This window comes from Narcine bancroftii, chromosome 7 (assembly GCF_036971445.1).
Source record: "Narcine bancroftii isolate sNarBan1 chromosome 7, sNarBan1.hap1, whole genome shotgun sequence".
Taxonomy (NCBI): domain Eukaryota; kingdom Metazoa; phylum Chordata; class Chondrichthyes; order Torpediniformes; family Narcinidae; genus Narcine; species Narcine bancroftii.
The window spans coordinates 37,508,260-37,524,972 of record NC_091475.1 but is presented as its reverse complement, the minus strand read 5'-3'; the positions used below and the strand labels follow the sequence as shown (position 1 = coordinate 37,524,972).

Genomic DNA, 16,713 nt, shown 5'->3' with positions numbered 1-16,713 from the left:
TTCTATCAATGAAACAATAAACAACCAACCATCAAGGCAGGATTGATAATGAGATAATGAGTTATTTCCCCATGCAATGTACATACGACCCAAACATTTTTACTTGTTGCAGCCAAACAGCTATGTAATGGAATACGTTAAATGGAATACGGGAATGAGATCATAAATATAAAGGATATATAAATAAATATTCACAATGCAAGTGATGTTTCAATGGTGCAAAAATGGTCTTTGTGGTCCTGCAGTAGTTTATGGTTGTGGTAATACGGGGAGGTTCAAGAGCTTGATAGTCATCGGACAAAAAACTGTTCTTGAACCGAGAGGTTCTGGGTTCCAGGCTTCTGTACCTTCTTTCTGAAGGTAGCAGCAAGAAGAGGTTGTGGCCAGGTTGATGGGATCCATTATGATGTTGGCTGTGCTCTTGAGGCAGCTCCTCACATAAATGTATTTAATGGATGGGAGAACAGATCCTGTGATGGACCCAGCTACATTTGTTACCAGCTTCTGCATTTTTGGGCACTCAAATTCCCAAACCAGGCTGTGATGCAACTCATCAATATACTTTCCACAATATACCTGTAGAAGTTTGATGAGTATTCAATGACATGTCAAGTCTCCTCAGATCTTAAAAAGTAGACATGTTGATGTGCCTTCTTGATGTGCTGGACGTATCAGGGGCTTGGTACAAACCCTTTCTATTTCCATTCCTTCACTGAAGATAGGTCCCTCGCCTTCCCCTTCCTAAAATCCACAATAAGTACCTTGGTCTTGTTAATATTGAGAGCAAGATTGTTGTTCTGGCATCACCAAACCAGGTTCTCGACCTCCATCCTATATTCTGACTCATCATTTCTTGTTATTCGGCCAACAAAAGTAGTGTCATTAGCAAATTTGCAGCATGGTTAGCTCAGTGATTAATGCAACACTGTTACAGTGCCAGCGATTGAGACCAGGGTTCAAATCCTGCGCTGTCTGTAATGAATTTGTACATTATCCCCCTATTTGTGTGGGTTTTCCCTGGGGGCTCCGGATTCCTTCCACCGTTCAAAACATACCAGGGGTTGTAGATCAATTGGATGTAAATGGGTGACATGGGCTAGTGGGCTGAAAAGGCCTGTTATGTGCTGTATGTCTAAAAAAAATTAGTTGCATTGGAACCAAACATGGCTAAAAATCACGAGAATGTAGGAAAAAGAGCAAGGGACTAAGCATGCAGACTTATGGTGTCCATGTTGACGGACAGCATGGAGGAGCTGTTACCGATCTGCACTGATTCAAGTCTGCCAATGAGGAAGTTGAGGATCCAACTGCAGAGAGGTGAAGAGTCTTGGATCCCTTAATTTGATTACGTTTTGCTGGTGTGTCGGTGTAAACTTCTACGTTGTCCAGGTGATCTAATGCAGAGTGGATGGCCTGCCTTCATTGCTTACATTAATGATACAACAGGGGAATTATTCTGATCCACAAATTAAGTAAGAACACAAAATGCAGAGAAGCTCAGCAGGTCAAATAGAGTCCTTTATGTAGCAAAGATAAAGATATATAACCAACGTTTCGGGCTTGAGGCCTTCATCAAAGTATGAGAAATCTGTACATTGGAGAAACCGGTCTCAGATTGGGAGATCACTTCGCTGAGCACCTCCTCTCCGTTCACAACAGCGACCACCCAGTGGCTAACCATTTCAATTCCGAGTCACACTCCTGCGCTCATATATCTGTCCATGGCCTTGTGTACTATCTCACCCTGACCACCTGCAGATTGGAGGAACAACTCTTTATTTTCTGTCTGGGCATTCTTCAGCCATATGGCATTAATATTGACTTTACTGCTCTCCACTAAACCTGCTCATCTTTTATTTCCCTCCCCCTTTCCTGTCTTTTCAGCTTTTCTACCCACCGAGCCATCTCTCCTCCCCTCATTGCTGCTGTCCCTTCCCTCCTTTCTCTACCTATCATTTCCTGCCTTTGCCACCCCCCCTCTACCCCCCAGCTCTTTTGTTCGGACACTTGCTGGCATTTTCTTATACTTTGATGAAGGGCTCATGCCCGAAACGTCGATTATGCATCTTTACCTTTGCAGCATAAAGGCCACTGACATGCTGAGCTTCTCCAGCATTTTGCATTTTTACTTCAACCACAGCATATACAGATTTTTGTGATTTACTTCTGTTCTACAAATTACTTGGGTTCCTACAAACTGTATTTAAATATAAAATAAGGCATTTTACACAACTTCCTACTTTTCCCCAATTCGTCACCTGAAATATCTTAATACTAAGCAAGCATTTATTTGCAAAAGTGCAAAGAAGATTCACCATGTTGATTCCTGCAGTGGGGGGAGGTGAAGCAGACCAAGCCTATACTCTCTTGAGTTTAGAATGAGAGGTGACCTTATTGAAACATCTACATTTCTTCCAAGACTTGTCAGTATGGTTGTCAGGATGATTCTCCAAGCCTGGATGTTTAGAACCAGACAGAGACCACAGTCTTACAGCAAGGTCATTCATGACTGAGATGAGAAAAAAAAATTACTCAACCAGAGTAATTTTTTAATTTCTCTACACAATGGGTTAGTTGATCAAAAAAGTAACTGGCTATTAAGGGAATAAACAGATATGGGGTAAATACAGGAGGTGATGTTGAGATTAAAATATCACTTGTGGTTTTAGTGAATGGTGAAACATATGCAAAATGTGGACTTCCTGAAACTTGATATCTCTTATGTCCTTTAAAGCAGATCTTGAAAAGCTGAAGCTGTCTGAACAAATAACCGAAGCATAGTCTTCATGTTATATTAACCCTGTGAAACGCCCAATGTCTAAAAAAACCTTGCGTCTGCATTTCTGTGAAAATAGTTTGCTGAAATCTAGATGTTCTAAATCTGTTGTTTCCTGATGATTAAAATGTCTAACTGAATACTCCATACCGATGCAGGGACATAATTCTTTCTGTGCGGTCGGTGCTCCCAAGGTAAAATTACACATTCATGAAAAATTTGCATAATAGTGTTTACCAAGTCTGTGCCTCCTGAGATTATTTCAGAAGTTATTATTTTTATTGGTACTGTCATGAAAAAAATATGGAATTGACCTATGAGATATGAAAGTTCTAATGTTTTGAACAATGGAACTTTAAACACTCCTGTGAAAAACTAAACGCGATACAAATAAAAACAATCAGAAGCTGCAAAATCTCAAACGGTTTAGAATGAATTAACCAGCTTGTCACTAAGAACAACATTAGTCAATTAGGTAAGCATTACAAGGCTCTTTCAGGCAGAGCAAACACTCGTCTGTAAAGGTAGAGGTTCTTCGCCCTACGTCTAATACTTACCTCTCTGAATGCGCCGTGGGAGGTTCCAAGGAGCCGATTCCAACCCTTCTCGGGGAAGTATAATTGGTGGAACACAGAGCGCCGCCGACTGATCTGAATGAAAGCCTCTGCAAGCAGCTGGTTAGGGGCGGACTGATGATGCCATCAGCCCGTGACCCATCTCCCCACTCACCCCTCTCTCTCCATGACCCTCTCAAGACAAGGGTAGCAGGTGGGAGCTATCAAGGCAGTGGGAGCTGGTGGGGTGGGGGGGGGGGGCCGGAGCATGCTGTAACAGCCTCACCGGGCTGCTTCGGCCTTAAGGGCTGCTCTCTCGGCTCGCAATGTGGTTCCCAGAACAGTTCCAGCTGTATGGGAGATTACAGGTAGGGAAGACAACCTTTGCTCTGCTGTATATTTATGACGGGTGGTGCTACGGCACAGTTGCCCCTGCCTCCGTCAGCTCCAGAGGGCGCTACAAGGCTCCTCTTGATATGAATGGGATGCTCGAGCAGCCTTTTAGGGCTGCTGTCTGAAAGGTAAGTTTTAAGTTTTAGATGCGCTCTTGTAGCCAGATTCCAGGCAGAGGCCTGACATGAAATGGCCTAAAGACAATACTGGCAATACTCAGCAGGGAAGGTAGCATCTAAAGAGAGAAACGAGTGTTAATGTTTCAGGCCAATGATCTTTCATCAGAACTGTGAAAGGCATCCATCTGAATTGTTAATGCTGCCTGAATTTGTGAGTATTTCCTGTTTCATTTAATGCAATTTTGGCTGGATCAAAATAACTCATCCTGTCTCCACTGAGAGTGTTGGTTTTTAATAATTCATTCATAGGATATCATTATCACAAGTTAGGACATTTATTATGCAACTCTTTGTAGCAGTTAGAGTGACTGTTTTCAAAAGCACAATGTGTGGGAGACAGGTAAGCCAACATTATAAGGAAAGGATCATAAAGATTTTGATGCATTGGTTATCATTTAATTATCAATTTATTTATCTACCTTTTGTTTGAATAAATGAATACTTGTCCTGCATATGTATGTGTGTTATGTCTGGTTGTATGTATGTCAGAGCTAGCTCTTCAGCGCTTGACGTCCTGCTTTGCGGAAACTGCCAAAATGTTTGGCCTGGAAGTCAGCCTGAAGAAAACTGAGGTCCTCCATCAGCCAGCTCCCCACCATGACTACCAGCCCCCCCACATCTCCATCGGGCACACAAAACTCAAAACGGTCAACCAGTTTACCTATCTCGGCTGCACCATTTCATCAGATGCAAGGATCGACAATGAGATAGACAACAGACTCGCCAAGGCAAATAGCGCCTTTGGAAGACTACACAAAAGAGTCTGGAAAAACAACCAACTGAAAAACCTCACAAAGATAAGCGTATACAGAGCCGTTGTCATACCCACACTCCTGTTCGGCTCTGAATCATGGGTCCTCTACCGGCACCACCTACGGATCCTAGAACGCTTCCACCAGCGTTGTCTCCGCTCCATCCTCAACATCCATTGGAGCGCTTACACCCCTAACGTCGAAGTACTCGAGATGGCAGAGGTCGACAGCATCGAGTCCACGCTGCTGAAGATCCAGCTGCGCTGGATGGGTCACGTCTCCAGAATGGAGGACCATCGCCTTCCCAAGATCGTGTTATATGGCGAGCTCTCCACTGGCCACCGTGACAGAGGTGCACCAAAGAAAAGGTACAAGGACTGCCTAAAGAAATCTCTTGGTGCCTGCCACATTGACCACCGCCAGTGGGCTGATAACGCCTCAAACCGTGCATCTTGGCGCCTCACAGTTTGGCGGGCAGCAACCTCCTTTGAAGAAGACCGCAGAGCCCACCTCACTGACAAAAGGCAAAGGAGGAAAAACCCAACACCCAACCCCAACCAACCAATTTTCCCTTGCAACCGCTGCAATCGTGTCTGCCTGTCCCGCATCGGACTTGTCAGTCACAAACGAGCCTGCAGCTGACGTGGACTTTTTACCCCCTCCATAAATCTTCGTCCGCGAAGCCAAGCCAAAGAAAGATGTATGTTTTGAACCGAGGACCAGAGAATGTTTCGTTGGTTTGTACATGTACAATCAGATAAAAATAAACTTGACAATAATGAAAAATCCCTGTTCCCACTGACCACAGTCTTCGCCCTGTGAGTAGGTAGATTTGGTGTAGAAGATGCCTTGGTTAGTTATTGCAGAAACCTTTACATATGAAAAATACTAGGTACCAGTGACACAGTAATGGCTATGGTATTGAAATCACCTTATGATGGAGATGATTAATGCTTACAATTGTGAATAGGAATGTTATTTTCCATCAAGATCAGGCAACAAGCCTGAAAAAATCTCCAACCTGAAAAGTTAATTCTGCATCCTTCTCCACAGATACTGCCTGACCTACTGAGCAGTTCCTGTTTTTCTTATCATAAAATGGGAGTGCAGTCCATGACATCACCAGTGAAAATTTGCACATGTTAAAAGGACGAAGCAATTACTGCTTGTTAGGCCCTCAGTCACTTCCTGGTTCTGAGGTGGCTGACTTCCAATAGCCAAAAACATTCCTTTGAGCTACATATATTCCCAATCAATGGCAAATTGTCTTCCTAATTGCTGCAGATTTAAATTCCTAAAGGTTCACATGGTCACATTTGCCTTGATATCCAAAGCGATCACCATCATCTCTCCCTCGTGTCTTTAAATTTTTTGTGCTTGTTTGGACCAAAGTTGTAATCAAGATCCGGAATGTAAATTGTACATTAGTGAGCAAGTTACACAAAAAAAATGGTCTTCTCTGCTGTTTGAGAGAAGGCTGATAGTACAATTATTGGCAAGAATTGATTTTTTTGCTTTTTACGTACAATTTGATGTGATGCAATTAAGAGATGCACAATTTGACCAGAGGCCCAATTAGCTCTGAACCAAACCCTTCACTCCAAGCAAGATGTCATTGAAATCTGTTTCTTTTTCAATATCCAATACACTCAGTAGTTTCTATGGAAAGAACTGAGGGACTCTGTGATGTTTGGAATCTCAAGAAGAAGCCAAAGTCCACTCAGCACGGCCCTGCTTCTGTGCTGTAAAACTCTATGCCTTCTGTACTGGTCCTGAATTCCACCCTCAAGCTAGTTGTTTATTGTCACGATGATGCTGTTGGGCTGCAGAACTTTGATCTAAGCTACTTTTCTAGGATTTCTCGGTTCCAGTGAGGATGTAGCTATTGTTACAAGCCTACAAAAATGCCCACACAAGGTGTGCACTTATTGTGGTTCAGTTTTTTGCTCTTCCAGATAACTCACTGATCCAGGATTGGTCCCTGACTTGAGACTAATTATGAAGTGAGGGATATGCCAGCAATCAGATGATGGGTTGTGAAGGAATAAATTGTAAATGCTGCTGATGGTTCGTAGTGCCTCACAAATTGTTAGATTTACTCTGAACCCATCTTCTTTCCTTTTGAAATAATCCAAGCTATTTGCCTCAACTAGTTCCTGTGCAAGATTATACAATACTCTAACTACCCACAAGTAAATATTTTCTTCTTAATTTCCTTACTCGATTTATTAAGGCTCTGGTTTTGGATCTTTTCCCATATGGAAATGTTTTATATTGAATGAAGGTTGGCCTCAAACTGAAGCAGAACCTGTGCGCGACGTTATTCCTGTCAGTACTGTCAAGGCGGATAGCTGATAGCATTGGTGGGACAGTCTTACTCATTTGGATTCTCACATAACTTAGGATGTACCTCCCCAATGGATCTCGTGTCTCAATACAGTGTAAAATTCATGTCAAATGGTCCAACCATTTCAGAATGAACCATGTCAACTGTAAATTAAGCTAAAGGAAATTGATTCCTTCTATAGATTCAGCATTAATGGATAGGATCATCGACAATGCCATCAGGCAGAGTTCACTCACCAATAGCCTGCTCACCGATGTTCAGTTTGATCTTTGCAAGGATAACTTGGATCTCATTGCAGTATTGCTTCAAGAATGGATCAGAGTTCAATTGCAAACATAAGATAGTGAAAAAAATCTGCTGGATGAACTCAAAGTCAAGCATCATCAATAGGAGAAAAAGAATGGTCAATGTTTTGGATTGAAAACCTTCAACTTCCAGCAGATTGTTTTTTTTTGCTCCAGGTTGCTATATTGGCAGTCTCTCATGTTTCCATAAGGTGGTAGTGATTACCCTTGACATCAAGGCAGCATTTGACAAGTGTGGCATCAAAGAGACTAGTAAAGGTCATGGGCACAGAAGGAATGCGCCCTAATGGTTCCAGTCACAGATAATCAAAGAAGAATGGTTGGGATTGCTTGGGGCCAGTTATCCAGTCCAAGGACATAACTGCAGGAGCTCCCAAAGCATCTTCATCGGCATCAATGATGCTCCTCCTGTCATAGAGATCAGAAGTGGGATGCTCACTGATGATTGAACAACTACAGTATTTGCAACTACAGCACAACTCCGGTTATCCAAAATTGGATTCTCGGAAATCCTCATTTATCCGAAAATTAAAATTTTTTTTTGGATAAATGAGGATATCTAAAACAAATCAGAAATTTTTTGGAGTCGAACTGACTGGGGACGTCGGGCAGCCGGTGGCAGCAGGGACCTCAAGCTCCCGGGCAGGAGCGGGGCCTCGGAGTGGAGGTGTCAGTGATCAGCAGCAGAGAGCATTTTTTTTTGGTGAGAATTAAACATTATTTTAAGGCTTAAAAATCCTTCCCTTGTTATTTGTTGTTGTTTAAACATTGCTACAATTGATTTGATATTGCTACTGGTCTATTTTTTTAAAATGACCAGTTCTCACAAAAAAACATTTATCCGACATAAGTCTGGTCCCAACCATTTTGGTTAATCGGAGTTACTGTACTCACAAATGATGCATACAGCAAAACAATGATGATATTCAGGGATCATCTGATAATTGACCAACATTCATTGCTTATAACCATCTCCAACAAGATCAAGTCTTACTGTCCACCATCAATCCTGGAGGATTGTGGTCACATCTGACCAGAAATTCAGCAAATTATATGATGAAGGAGCAGTTCAGAGGCTGGACATCTTGCAGTGAGCAATGCACTTCCTGACAACCCAAAGCCTTTCCATCGTCTAAAAGGCATGAGTCAGGACCATGTTGGAATACTCTCCATGTACCTAAATCCAATAACACACAAGTATGCCACAATCCAAGACAAAGTAGCCCCTGATTACTACCCCAAGCCATCATAAACATTTATTCACATTAAAAAATGAATCAGAAAAATAAGAATTTATTTTATGACCATGTCACAAAATTTGTTGTTTTGTGGCAGCATTACTGTTGCAAATATTGCTGTAAATTAATTAAAAAAATTAATGCAAAGAAGGGAAAGTGAGTCTGTGGTTCATTGTCCATTCAGATATCTGATAGCAGAGGGTAAGGACCAGCTTTTGTACTGTTGGGTGTTCGTTTTCAGGCTCCTGTACCTCCTTCTGATGGTAGCGTGAAGAGGGCATGGCCTCGGTGGTAAGGGTCCTTGAGGACAGAGACTGCTTTATTAAGACACTGCGTGTTGTAGATGTCCTTAATGGAGAGAAGACTAATGCCCATGATGGCACAGGCCAAGTTCACAACTCTAGTCTTTTCTCGTCCTCTGCATTGGTACCTCCATAAAAGACAGTGATGGAACCAGTCAGAATGCTCTCACGGTGCACCTGTAGAAATATGCAAGAGTCATTAGTGACATACCAAATCTCCTCAAAGCCTTCTTTGTGATTGCATCAACATGGAGGACTCAGGACATATTTTCAGAGATGTTGAAACGCAGGTATTTGAAGTTCTGAAACCTTTAACTGCTGACACGTCAATGAGGACTGGTTCATGTTCTCCTGATTTTCCCCTCCTGAAGTCCACAAACAGTTCCTTTGTTTCGCTAACTTTGAGTGCAAGGTTGTTGTTATGACACCACTCAACCAGCTGATCGACCATGGCGTCATTGGCAAATTTGTTGATGGTATATGAATTATGCCTCACCATGCAGTCATAGACGTAGAGCAAGTAGAGCAGTGGGCTAAGCACACATCCTTGAGGTGCGGATGCATTGATTGTCAGTGAGAAGGAGATGTTGTTTCCAAGAGGTCTAGGTGTTGGAACTTGTTGACCAGGGTATGATGGTGTTGAAAACCGAGCTGTAGTCAATGAAAAATAGTCTGATGTCCATGTTGCTATTGTCAAGGTGATCGAGTGCTGAGTGAAGAACCAGTGAGATTGCATCTGCTGTGGAGTGATTGTGGCAGTAGGTGAATTGCAGTGTACTTGGGTACGAGTTATTTCTGATCATGACCAACCTCTTAAAGCATTTCAAATGTGAGTGCTACTGGGCGATGATCATTGAGGCAGCTCACTCTACTCTTCTTGGACACCAGTATGATTGATGCCCTTTTGAAGCAGATGGGAATCTCCAAAAGCAGAAATGAAAGATTGAAAATATCCATGAATACTCCAGCTAGTTGGTTGGCACAGATTTTCAGTACCGATGTTCTGACGCTGGCCTCAGAGACAGATATAACAGGATCATCAGCTTCCACAGGGATGCTCATTGGTTCCATTGAGTTCTCCTTTTCAAAGCGAGCATAAAAGGTATTCATCTCATTGTTTAGTGAAGCATCACAGCCAATTATGAGTTCGGCTTTGCCTTGCTTGCAATTCCTGTTATAGATGGTGAGTATCTGACTGTCGCTAGCTTCCCACAGAATTGCCTCTTTGTTGCTGAGATGGCCTTCCACAGGTTGAATATGGACTTCCTGTAAAGATCTGGATCACTCCTCTTAAATGCCATCAACCTCACCTCTAAGTATATTATGAATATTTTGATTCATCCACGGCTTCTGGTTGGGGTACTCATTGTATGTGTGCCTGGGCACAGACTCATCTGCACAAGTCTTGATGAAGTCGTTGACAACTGTGGCATATTTATTCAAGTTTGAAGATGAGTCCTTGAATATAATCCAGTCTACTGATTCAAAACACTCCTGCAGGCGCTCCTCTGCCTCCCTCGACCATACTTTCATTGTCTTCATTACTGGTGCTGTAGTCCTCAGTCTCTGCCTGTACACTGAGAATAGAAGTATAGCCAGGTGATCAGACTTGCTAAAATGTGGTTGTGGGATGGCTCAGTCTGCATTCTTTTAATTTTTTAACGTAGAAACTCCTTGTATAGACAGCACAGGATTCAAATCCTGGCCCCGATTGTTGATGCTGTAATAGCACCAGCTAACTAACCGCTAAGCTAACCATCCCACCCCTTGACTGGCTTCCCTGGTTTGCAGGTAATGTGTTGGTGATAGTCTGTTATAGACTTCTTCCCCAGCAATGATTGGGAAGGCATCAGAGTATGATGTCTCATGGCTGATTGCAGTGCTCGGCGTCTCCGGTGTTCGCCTGATGATAGCCTGAGGCAGAAAGTACACTGCGACTAGGATGGTGGTGAACTCCCTCGGCAGATAGAATGGACAACACTTGATTGCCAGATGTTCCATGTCTGGGGAGAAGGACTGGGTCATTACAGGTGATGAAATGTTCATTGTCATACACATTTATATGTACATATGCACAACAATTCGAACCTGCTGCAGCCAAACAGATGCTTCATTAAAAAAAAATCACAATAGTGGTCATTTAATTGAAAATAATTACAAAATACATCATAAATATTCAGTTATGATAGTGCAAGAAAAAAAGTGGTATTGAAATAGTCCAGTCAGTCCTCTTGTGATTGTGTGGGGGGGGGGGGGGGGGGTGGTGGTTCAAGGGCCAGAGAACTGTCGTAAAGAAAGTTTTAAAAAAATATTTTATTTAATATTCCATTTCATGTAGTAACTATAATTATTATCATACTACAGATATCAAATAAGGAACAAATTGATTATTTACATGATGGTTTTCATCCCATCCCAAAATTCCCTCCAACCACCCCCTCAAAGAAACAATATACAAAATGAAAATATATAACTTATAGGCATATACAAAGAGAAAAAAAAGGATTGCAGAGAGAGAGAGATATCGTCCAGTACAACTCATGCTTATACTAACAAATTTCAATTGATAAATTGAAAGTTTCATTTTAGGACTTGTACCTTCAATATTTCCTAATTAAAAAAATCAAGACTTAGTGGAAAAGCAATTTCTGTAACTTGTAAAGCTGTTCAAAAAGGTCCCACATTGGGAGACATCTTCACCACACCTAAAACATTGGTCTGATAAACCTGATTTCTATCTATTTAACTTTTGTTGTGTAAGATATAATTGATGTAAAAAAAAATTGTATTGAATTGATGTACATCTTATATTGATAGCATCACTCATACAATCCCTACATAAATTTTCCAACATTTATTGATTTATTTATAACATTCAAATCTGTTTCCCATCTCTGTCTAAATCTATGCACTCCTAGTTTAAGGGTTCCTGCTTATAACAATGAATATATCAAAGAAGTAAATTTTTTAACAATCCCACTCCTTACAAGAAGTTCTACACAGTACAACTAGACTGAAACATGATTGGTCCTAACTTATACCTCAAATATGATCTTAACTGAAAATAGCAAAAAAGAGAATTATGTGGTATAGTATATTATTTATCAATTCCTCAAATGACATTAATTGACCTCTTTCATAACATTCTTCAACATTAACAATCCCTTTGCGTGACCATATATTCAAGACTTGATTATCTCTTAAAAAGCTAAAACAGGATTAATCAATGGCATTTTAGATGATATAAACTCTCCACCAATATCATGACTTATTTTATTCCAGACATTAAGCAAATGTTTCAATAATGGTGTTTTTTTATCAGCAACCAGAAATTTTGATTCCCACAAATATAAATTCTTCTGCTTTCTTCTCTCCTACTTCATTCAGTTCTCTATTAACCCATGCAAGTTTTTTTTTATTTTCAAAAAAAAAAAGAAGCAAGTAATTTCTAAAATTAGGAAGCTGTAAACCTCCCAATTCGCATTTCCATGTTGACTTCTCTATAGAAACTCATCATTTTATCTTTCCAAAAAATGTCCTTACTTATTTATTTAATTCTTGAAAGATTTTTGAGGTGTTAATATTGGTAATGTCTGAAAAAGATATTGTATCCCGAGTACTTTATTATTCCATAGGAATTGTCTAATATGATTGGTTAAAGAGGATTTTAGGTAACAGAATAGACAGTGATTGAAAAAGATACTGCACTCTTAGCATCACTTTCATTTTGAGACAGTTAACCCTTCCCACTAAAATAATTGGTAAGTCTCTCCATTTATCTTCCCAAAAAGAGGAACATAATTTAGTTTGTACAAATTTTGCAGGTTATCGTCAGTTGCTATTTCAAGATATTTTATTCCATCTGTCTTCCATTTAAATGTACTCCTTTTTTGTATCTTTCATGTTCAAAATACGTTAATGGCATTATCTCACTTTAATCCATATTTAATTTGTAGCCTGATATTCTTATACATTTTTCCAAAGATTTAGCCAAGTTTGATAGATATAGTAGCATATTATTGGCAAAGAGACTAATTTTGCGTTCTTCTTGTCCAACTTCGAAGGCCTTTATATTCGGATCATTTATCTCCACCAGTGATTCAATCACTAAAATAAAAAGTGCTGGGGACAGAGGGCATCCCTGTCTGCTTGATCTACTCAAGGGGAACATCGCCAACATCTGATTATTTGTTATTTTAGCTTGCGGTTTATGGTATAGTTTTTATCCAGTTTTAAATGTTCTGCCAATACCAAATTTTTTCAGTGCTTTAAATAGAAAGGGCCATTCCAAACAGTCAAATGCTTTTCTCGCATCTAGGGAGATTGTAATACTTGAATTTCATTCAAATTTTGCCATGTGTATTATATGAAATAATCTTCCTAGACTATTTGATGAATATCTTCCTTTAACAAATCCTGCTTGATCTGCATGTATCAGTCTGGCAAGTATTGTGCTAACCTATTAGCAACGCTTTCGGTAACTTCTTGTAATCAGCATTTAACAGCGATATTGGTCTATATGTTGAAGTTTTTAATGGGTCCCTATTTTTATTGGTAACATTGTAATAATTGCAATTGAGAATGATTCCGGGAGGGTGTGTTTCCACTGCTTGGTCCAGAACATCCATTAGCCAGGGCATTAATAATTCTTTGAATTGTCAGTTGGAAATCCATCCTCCCTCAATGATTTATTATTCTGTAGGGTGTCCAGGGCATTTTTGATTTCTTCCCTTGCAAAGGGGGTATCCAATTCTCTCTCCTCATTTTGAAAGTTCAACATTCAACAAAAATTCTTCCATTTCATTCTCCTAGAAATTCTGATTTGTATAGTTTTGTGTATTATTGATTAAAATGTCATGGATTTTGTTTTGTTTATAATCTAGGTATCTGCCTGTTTTTAATAGCATTTATCATTCTTGATGACTCCTCTGCTTTAATGTGCCAAGATAAAACTTTGTGTGCCCATTTATCTAACTCATTGTATTGCTGTTTAGTTTTTCATATAGACTTTTCTGTCCTATATATTTGTATTCTATTATATCTTAGCTTTATATTCTCCAGAAATCTGTATTATTCTTGTAGTCCTGTTCTTTGATTTTATTTTCTAATTCTTTAATATCTTTCTCCAAATTATTTACTTCTGCTATATATTCACTCTTTAGATTCTTTGTCCCCTTAAATATGCTTTGAGAGCGTCCCATAATCAAAAAAACTATTATTAGTAGATGGCAGATTTGTTTCACAAAATATTTCTATCTGTCTCTTTATATTTTCGCAGAAGTCTGTTCTTTTAATCAGAGTAGCATTAAGATGCTATCTCTATATATTCTTTTGCTTTTCCATTAGTGCAATAGTTAATATTAGTGGTGAGTGGTCTGATCGAAGCTTCGCTAGGTATTCGGTTTTTATCATTCTACTTTTTAACTGGGCAAACATTAAAAATAAGTCAATTCTTGTATGTGAGTTGTGCACCATTGAGTAAAAGGAGTAGTCTTTCTCTGTGTGATTTAATTGCCTCCATATATCGATAAGATTTAGATCCTTCATATATGAAATTATAATCTTTCCTTTTCCACAATGAAAAATTTAATATCCATCTATATGTTGACTTCTCCTTGTCAGGCATTTCCATAGTTATTAATAAAGGTGAATGGTCAGATAGAATTCTTGGATTATAGTCCACTTCAAAAATTCTAGTTTGTATTTGAGCCAAAACCAAAAATAAATTAATTCTAGAATAAGAATCAAACCTGCTAAAATAAAATGAATAGTCTTGTTTTTTTAGGGTTGATACTTCTCCATCAATTAAAGTCAAATCTTTCATCAAACCCAATGTAACTTTAGCAGCTTTTGTTCTTGCCATTACTTGAGTGGACTTATCCAACAATGGGTCAAAGCAAATTTAAAATCCCCTTCAATTAAAATATTTTCATGTGCCTCTGCTAAATTTAAAAAGGTATCTTGAATAAATTTCTCATCATCAATATTTGGAGCATACAAATTCAAAAATGTCCTCATTTCCAAAAATATTTGTTAATATACCATTACATATCTACCTGCAGGGTCTGTCATAATATTTTGAATTTTAATCAAAATTACCATCCCTCTTGCTTTAGAATTAAATGAAGATGACATTACAAATCCCACCCAATCCCTTTTTAATTTCAAATGTTCTTTTTCAGTTAAATGTGTTTCTTGAAGGAAAGCTACATCAACTCCCAATTTCTTAACATATATTAGCACCTTTTTATTTTTATTTACCCATTTAGCCCATTAACATTAAAATTTGCAAACTTAATCACCTTATTCATCTAGATCAAATATTTATAAATCCCTCTCTCTCATTTCATCCAAAAGAAAAAAAAAGACAAAAGTCCAAAAAGTGTTTGCAAATTCATACCACAATAATATAAGAAAAATCCCTCCCAATAAGCATTGTCAAATACAACACTAATTTCCTCCATTTTACAGGTTGTGACCAAAGTCACAAACACACACATAATCCCACAGAAATTAACACCTCCCACTCCTCCCAACTCCCTTGGTACATTCAATATACAAGCTTTAATCACTTAGTTAATACAAATTAATTAGTTAACCATAATTAAAATAGCAAATCGGAAATCAAAAGAAAAGGGGATAAAAGAAAAAATGTATCGCCAAATTCTTCCATCCCAAGTATGAAATTAAAGGGAAAAAGAATAGTTCATTGTAACAAATCCATTGTAGTTGCTAAAGGCTGAGCTTCAGGAAGACTCCAAGTGTATTCTTCTGCTTGAGCAATATTTGTAAAAAAAATCTGTTCTGTTGTCCTGGAATGAAAATCTTCAAAGTCGCATGGTATCAAATGAAAATTTGTAACTTTTATGATATAGAATTATCTTAGCTGAATTAAATTCTTCCCTTATTCTCAACAATCTTCACTCAAATCAGGGTAGAATAAGATCCTATCTCCTTTCCATAACAAAGGATCTTGTCATTCCTTTGCTCCTTTCATAGTAAGACTTAGAATGAACTTTCTGTTTTAATAATGCAGAAACTTAATATAGAACATGATTTTTAAATTAGGGAGAGGCTTGGGTCTCAGACCCCAATGGGCTCTTTCAGTTTCAATCATATTCTTAAAATAATCTTCATTTAGGATACTTTTAGGAATCCAATCTGGAAAGAAGTGAATTGCATCTGGACCTTCTTTTCCTTCCAAAAGGCCTACTATTTTAGTTATTTCTTCTACTAATATTCTCAAAAATATCCACTTTATCAGAAAGATTTTCACTTACTCTAATTAAAAGAGTAATTGTATTTTCTACATTAGATACCCTTTCTTCAATATGCTGTACATTAACCTATACTCTAGTAATTGTTTCTTCCATTTTCTCTAATTTCTTCATTTTATTTACAACATCCAACACCTTATCAGTTTCTTCTTTCATTTAATTTCAGACTTGACACTCTTTAATCCTTCTCTCATTTCCCCTTTCATTGCTTTAATCTGCTGCATTATCATTACAGATAACTCTTCTGTCTTAGTCTGAGGATTAAATTTAATTTCTTCCATTACTTCCTCTTCTTGCATCCCTTCTTCTTCTTCTTCCTCATCTTCAGCCGATGAACCTCCTCTTGAACTCAATTCTTCCTCCTTCGGTACCGAAGTTGAGGTTCCCGACTTGCTGCACTCCCAGTATGCCTTGGGCTTCGTTGAGCTGTGCATGCGTGAGAAATCGCTCAAGCGTGGTTCACTTCCAGGATACCCACCAATGCCATCTCTCTGTAATAGCAGCTGAGAGGCGCCGGCAGGGGTTCCTTCCAAGGACTCACCAGGTCGGAAGGCAGAATGGGCTCTAGCTCCATGTTTCATCATCAAGGT

At 39.0% G+C, this 16,713-nt stretch overlaps 2 protein-coding genes across 5 annotated transcripts in view; one reads left to right on the top strand and one right to left on the bottom strand.

The window, feature by feature from the left end:
- The window catches only part of gtf2f2a (general transcription factor IIF, polypeptide 2a), a 112,913-nt gene that overhangs the window by 46,910 nt on the left and 49,290 nt on the right, over positions 1–16,713 (bottom strand). The gene's annotated exons all lie outside the window — the stretch shown is intronic.
- kctd4 (potassium channel tetramerization domain containing 4) overlaps positions 1–16,713 on the top strand; it is a 30,629-nt gene that overhangs the window by 9,492 nt on the left and 4,424 nt on the right. For 2 of the 3 annotated variants that reach the window (XM_069889638.1, XM_069889637.1), the window contains one exon: positions 16,624–16,711. The exons of the other annotated variant lie outside the window; for it this stretch is intronic. The gene's annotated coding sequence lies outside the window, so the exon portion shown is untranslated. The remainder of the gene's footprint in view (positions 1–16,623; positions 16,712–16,713) is intronic. 3 annotated transcript variants of the gene reach the window in all.